Here is a 7151-nt window from a genome sequence, read left to right on the forward strand (position 1 = left end):
TAGATTTGTCATATATGTCACAACATCTTAGAGTGCAGTTAACACTGTGAGGAAGCCAAGAGATGATTGAGTGCATGGAGATATCAGGCACTTGCTCTCTTTCTGACATTGTAGGCATTGATAATCAGTTATGGCACATTTCCCAATGGGGTACCAGGGAATCCTTTTCAATACAGCACTCCAGGCCTTCAAGCAGAGTTGGCCTTAATTTGATCCCATCAATGAAGAAAGTGAGGCCCAAAGGTTAAATTATCTACCCAAGGTCTTGCAGCTGGCCAGCGTCAAAGCTGTTAGAATATGGCACTCTTTGATTTCCCAACAGCATGCCAACACCTCCATTCTTATTCCAAGTAGGGAAGCTACCATATTCTGTATTCCCTAGAGCTTCCAGATGATCAACAAGAAACATCCAGAGCTCATTGTCTCTGTGAGATAGAGTTGGCAATCCCTTTCACTGCCAAGACTAAGGAGTTATACTTTGTATATGTCCATCTAATATTTTGTCAGTATTTTTGTTTTGGGGACCCAGTTCTGATTGCAGGTCAACCATGTCCAACCCTTACCTAGAATGCACTGTTTTCTGTTTGTATTTCCACCTTTAACTCCCCATGCTAAAAGACTTATAAGGGTTAGCAAGGTAAAAAGATAAAAATAGTTTACCAATGCCACCAAGGGCTCAGATAAGAATGTGATCTTTGAACATCTTGGTCAGCCTGTCTAAACGGTTGAATGTTTGTCCCTGCTCTTCAGCTCCTCTAGTTCCTTATATTTGAAGAGGCTTTACACTCACTAGGAAAATTAAAGAGTTCTCCTGATTGCAAACACAGCAGCCACAGAAGTCTTAGGTTAGGTGAAATCAGTGGGGGTAAGGTTTAATCTACACCCTAGGGATAGATGGTCACAACCTGTCAATTAGTGATTATAAATAAAGTTGAAACCTAGAAATAAGAATTGATAGGATTTGAAAACAACATGGCGGAGGAGTAAGTGGAAGCTACACTAACTTCCTCCTAGAACTAGTCTGGATTTACAATGTAATTTTGGAGAAATCATCTGGAATAACCAACCGAACACCAGCTGGAGAGAAGTCTTATAACCACGGAGAGACAGAAAAGGCCGCTACATCACAACGTGACCGGTAGGGAGTGCGGAGACCCGGAAGGGCTGGCTGGTGTCACACGGGTAGCAGCTGAAGGGACTGAGAAACAGCTCTGCAGCCGGGGATTCCCCCGAGAAGGGCAGGGTCTAAACCCCCAGCTGAGCTTCCCAGCCTACAGCAACAGAGTGGAAAGTAAAATAGTATCCAGCTGAGAAAAGCGAAAAGCCACAGGGTTTCTTGCTAGCCGAGAGAAACAGTTGGAGAAAAAGAGCTCTTAAGTGGATCACATATGAAAATATTCTGCCCCCACTTACCCTGGGCACAAGCAGAGGGAAGACAGAGAGGACTGGAAATGCTTGGGGAGAGTTTGGTGTGGTGGCTTTGAGGGGAGAGCTGGGGAAGCGGCCGGCTGGGTCCCAGTGCTGACTCTTCCCCACACTGCAGGCAGACCATTCCCGGCCAAGTGGCGTCAGCCTGAGGGGAAGCAAAGGCCCTGCCTACAGGAATTAAAATGCCACACCCACGGTCCTCAAGCCTGACAGCTAATTACAGATTGAATAGATTAACAACTAAAGAAGCCAGACAAAGGCAGTAGATCCCTGGAAGTCTCCAACAGGCTGCCTAGGCCCAGACTGGTACAGGATCTGACGCCACCAGGGGCAGATCCAGGAAGTGCAGATCATTCTAAGAAGCACCAACAAACAATAGGAGTCACAAAAGTGGGGAGACAGAGAAACAACCCCCCATCGAAAGGAAAGGTAGAGTCCCCAGAAAGAGTGCTAAATGAAATAGAGGGGAGCCAACTATCAGATATGGAATTGAAAGCATGGATTATGAAGAAGCTCAATGAGCTCAGCGGAAACTACAAAGAACTCCAGAAAAACTACAGTGAACTCCAGAAGAACTATAAGGAACTTACTGAGAATTATACCAGCATCAAAAAGGACATGGAAGCTATCAATAAGAGCCAGGAGGAAATGAAGAATACGATCTCTGAATTGAAGAACACAGTAGAAGGAATTAAAAACAGGCTAGAGGAAGCAGAAGATCGGATCAGCGAGATGGAGGACAATGTAGACAAAAACTCACAGACAGTGCAACAAAATGAAAAAAGACTGAACAAGACTGAAGAGGCTCTAAGACAGCTGCAGGACAACATGAAACGTAATAATATCCGTATCATAGGAATTCCAGAAGGAGAAGAAGAAGAGCAAGGGATAGAAAACCTCTTTGAAAAACTAATGACAGAAAACTTCCCTAACATGAGGAGAGAAAGAATCATACAAGTCCAGGAAGCACAGAGGGTCCCAATGAAGATGAACCCCAACAGGCCCACTTCAAGACACATCATAATTAAAATGCCAACATTCAAAGACAAAGAGAGAATCCTAAAAGCAGCAAGAGAGAAACAACTAATAACATACAAGGGAGCTCCAATAAGGCTATCATCAGATTTCTCAGCAGAAACACTACAAGCCAGAAGGGAATGGCAAAAAATATTCCAAGCAATGAAAAACAAAGACCTACAACCAAGAATACTCTACCCAGCAAGGCTCTCATTCAAAATGGAAGGTGAAATAAGGAGTTTCCAAGACAAAAGAAGGCTAAAAGAATACATCTCCACCAAACCAGCATTGCAAGAGATGCTAAAGGGTCTGCTTTAAGAAGATGAAGAAACAGAGAGAGACAGAGAGGAACATGAGTACAAAGGGGGAAAATGACAATGAATAAGTACTGAAAGAAAGAAGGAACTTCTACCATTTGCAACAACATGATTGGAACTAGAGAGAATTATGCTTAGCGAAATAAGCCAGGCAACAAAAGAAAATTACCTTATGCTATCACCTGTTACAGGAAACTAATGAACAACACAAACAAATGAGCAAAATTGAACCAGAGACTTTGAATGGAATGTCATGCCTAAAGGAGACATGCTTGGGCTTTGGTTGTTACCAAAAAGACCTGAGCAACTGGGACTGACTTTCAAAGGTAATAAAAGTCCACGAGATAAAAGGCCTGGTACGTTGGATGGATGAGTGGTCCATAGCAATCTTTCCAGGGAAGGAATGAAGGTTGTTTTCCTGAAAGATGGCTAGAAGGGACCTTAAGGCACAATGGAAAACCAGGAGGACCTGGAAAAGACAGGTGTTTACAGGCAAGGCTGAATTGCCAGGTATGTGGATCTGCTTCTGTGCCTTGAAGGGGAGACTGAAGGTCACCCTAAATGTTCCTTGCGTAAGTTCCAGCAAAGCAGAACTAAAGATCATAAGTGATCATTTGCTGCTCTTGTTGTGTTTATGCAAATGAACAGGATAAATTAAAAATGGACTTAATGCAGTCCCTTTAATGACAAGGAGGGTAATCTTAGGGAGAAAAATCACAATTCAAAGAAGATCACAATGCCCAGTGGTAGACTATAAAGTAGTGCAACTAACCGTCTTTAAAGTTTCTTTTCATTTAAAATTTGTTTTCATTTGAAAGTTAAACTATGTCTGTGGCATTATCAAAGATGTTTAATTTACAGGCAAGAAGAATGTCAAATGCCTTGCAACTGGATGTCTTTCCGATAAGACAGTCCTACAGATTTAGAGACTTGTATGTGGGTTATGTTACATAAATTAACATGTGTTTTCTGTTTTCAAAGGGCATAAGCCTACGATCTCATTACCTGAGTGATTGTCTGTACGTATAGGCCTCACTTAATCCTGTCTGCATTGCTGCCTCCTGAGACTCAATGGTTTGGCTGAACTAAGTGGCTGGGTTGGTGAAGAACGGGGTGGTCTGTGGGCTTCACTTTAAAACTGGTTTCTCTTTTCTATCCTAATGGCTTGGACAGAAAGAGCCCAGAGGCCTGAGAGGGGGGAAACCTAAACTATTTCCCTCAGTCCAAACTAAGTATAATGGGCAAAAGGGTTTTGGACAGGTGAGATGTACCTGGCATACCTTCCTCCAAAGAAGCCCTTCTTTTCCCTAATGTGGGACATTGAAAAATTAATACCTGTCTTTTGTCATCTAGTGGTTACGGATTGAATGATGTCCTTTAACCCTGTTGACCCCAGAATACAACAAGGATGCCAGCCTGTTAAACCAAGCATGCCGTTGTCCAGAGACAGCCAACGAACCTGGAGTCTGCACGATCCTTTCCCTTGTGGGAAGGCCACCCTCCCCTCCACACCCCTACTCTTATTAGGGATTTCTTGACCCACGGGTAGGTAGGACGATGACCATGTCCAGCTTGAAGCAGCTAGAGGAGCTCGAGACCTTCGTCCATTGTCCTTTATAAGATTGTAAAGGGTCTTAAGTCTGAGAGGGAGGGATTGTTATTTTTTATTGTTAAAATATTTAACTAATTAATTAATTATTTTTAAAAAAGAAGAAGAATATATGAAAGGGTGAGGCAGGAGAGCTTGTATGTACGACCCATGGGCATGGACTTGGAGAGGGGATTGTTGGGGAAGGGGGGTGCTGGGCGGAGGGGAGCAAAGGGGAAAAAATTGGAACTATTGTAACAATATAATCAATAAAATATACTTAAAAAAAAGAAAAAAAGAATACTTAGGATTTGAAGAGATGGATTAAAAAAAAAAAAAGAAAGCCTTAAAATGTTGATAAAATTTTCTGGGAATTATAATACTTTTTTTATTAGTCACTATTAAGCCACTGTTTTGGTAGCAATGAAGATTTTGCATCTTCATAAATAAAAATGTTTTTATAAAAGCAAAAAAAGAATTGATAGGATTAAGGTATGACTTTAGGACTGTCTTCATAAGTCTAGCCTCTGGAAAAAAAAATCTGTTGGCTTGAAATTTTCTGAAATTAGACCCAAGTGGGTTAAATTAAAAACATGTTTGAGATAAATGAATCTGTACCAAGTTCTTCAAAACTGCATCAATACAGTGACATGAAGATTCAACCCATCCATGAATATTATGCATGTGCCACCAGCAAGGGGCTCTGATCAGCTCTTATGTCTATTTCCTGAGGCCAGCAATGTGCCTGAAAAGCTTCTGAAGCAAATGAGACATCTGTCTTTTTTAACATCCAGTTTGCATGTATATTGTAAAGATGAATCACAGACTGATGCAAACCATACAAATCCCCAGACTTAGGTCATAATAATTTCCCAAAGAACAATGCTACAGCAACTTTCTTCTTTCTCCTAAGGACACAGAAGTTGGAGTTGATGCTGACCTAGGCACACACAGTGCCTTGCTCGGTCATGACTAAAAAGTTTCCCAGAGGATTTTGTGGTGTAAAGAGCTCTGGTGGAAGTAGATGGCAATGAATCATAGTGCTCAGGAGTGGAAAATACAATATGATTCACATTAACTGAAAGAAAAGATTAAGGGAGAAAAAACAACTAATAATTAAAGCCATACACACACACTCTCATGCATCAGCAAATACTACACTGAGCATGCCAGCATAACTTCTGCTTTTTCAAAGTTCAAAGAAGAAAAAGAAAAGGCAAAATTTCAAAATAAATCCTAATAACTCTATGGCAAAACTGAACTACTGTAATGCATAACATAGTTAGATTTTTAAAAATGAATTATTTTTAGTGAAGTTGATACTTTGTTATAAGAAAAAAGGAGCCAATATTTTTTTTCACTCAATTTCAAATAGTCCTTTAGGTACCTTCTTGAATTTTTGTTGCATACTATCAAACTTTAAAATGCTAACTTTTGCTGAAAGTATACTTTAGCTCTTCAGAGAATATTCTTGCCTCATCATAAGCCTTATCTCAAGTAGCATCATTTCATTTCTCAATAATGAGTTATCTAGGAAAGCAAGGGAATGAAAGTTAGGTTCCTTAGAATTTAATCAATGAGCAAGTAAAAACTAAACAAGCAAACAAACAACAGAACAAGGCTCAAAGATATTGTGATCAATCACTTTAAACAATGGAAATCACTGGAAACAATAAGTAGAGCCATAGAGCTTAAAGTGAGATCCAAATAATAATCCATGTGGACACAAATTTTGAGTTTGTGCTAAATAAATATAAATTTGAATTGGTTAGTTACAAGAAAACATGACCAAGTTTACAAAACATCAAATATCTGGATAGAATTTGGTTTATTCAAGCACTTGATTGGCCAAGTGGATTGTAAAATCAGTACAGACCATAAATTAAATGATTTGACAATGTGGGACAGGAAGGTTTGGTGGATATTTTGGGTGGGGTATGTGTGACCACACTAGTTGTTTTGAGTTGCTGTTATAATCATTGGTGATGTTAGGAAATGACATGTCACCTGTTTTGGAAAGTGGCACAGATGAGTGAAAAGGTAGAGTCAGGTGTGTGGAAGCACTGGAGAGGGGAAAGAGCAGAGGAAAGGAAGGTGGAAGTAGGCAATGTGATCACCACCCCCCATACACATACCATAGACATATGCATCTGTTCCAAGGAGCTGAGCCCCAAAGCAAATAGCCTGGGTCTAGCCTTAAAATGTTTTATTTTTGTCTGAATTTTCCAGTATGTAGTCTTCTTAGGCTGAGTTAACCATATGACTAAAATCTCCACTTTGGTTTGTTGTGTGAACTCCTAGACACACACTTGCACTGCCATTTGCCAGTAAAAAACAAACAAAAAACAAAAACAAAACCCCTCAGCATTTTGGTCTTAAATGTTTTGGTCCCAGCCCTGGCTGCTGTGGCTCAGTGGATTGAGCGTCGGCCTGTGAGCCAAGTGTCGCTGGTTCGATTCCCAGTCAGAGCACATGACTAGGTTGCACGTCAGGTCCCCAGTTGGGGGCGCGAGTGAGAGGCAACCACACAGTGATGTTTCTCTCCCTCTCTTTCTCCTTTCCCCTCTCTCTAAATAAAATAAAATAAACAAACAAATAAATAAATAAATAAAAATTTTAAAAAATGTTTTGGTCCCTCGATCTTGCAGTTAATGCTATCTTTTTCTATTCTGACCTGCTTAACAAAACTTATAGTTCACTAAGACTTGAAGAGATTAGTCATCATTTCAAATTACCTATCAGGAAGGCATTTTATAAATTTTTAAATACATTTTCTATAACTTACTTATCTTATATTTCTA

This window comes from Furipterus horrens, unplaced genomic scaffold, assembly GCF_987537825.1.
Source record: "Furipterus horrens unplaced genomic scaffold, mFurHor1.1.pri manual_scaffold_8, whole genome shotgun sequence".
Lineage (NCBI taxonomy): Eukaryota > Metazoa > Chordata > Mammalia > Chiroptera > Furipteridae > Furipterus > Furipterus horrens.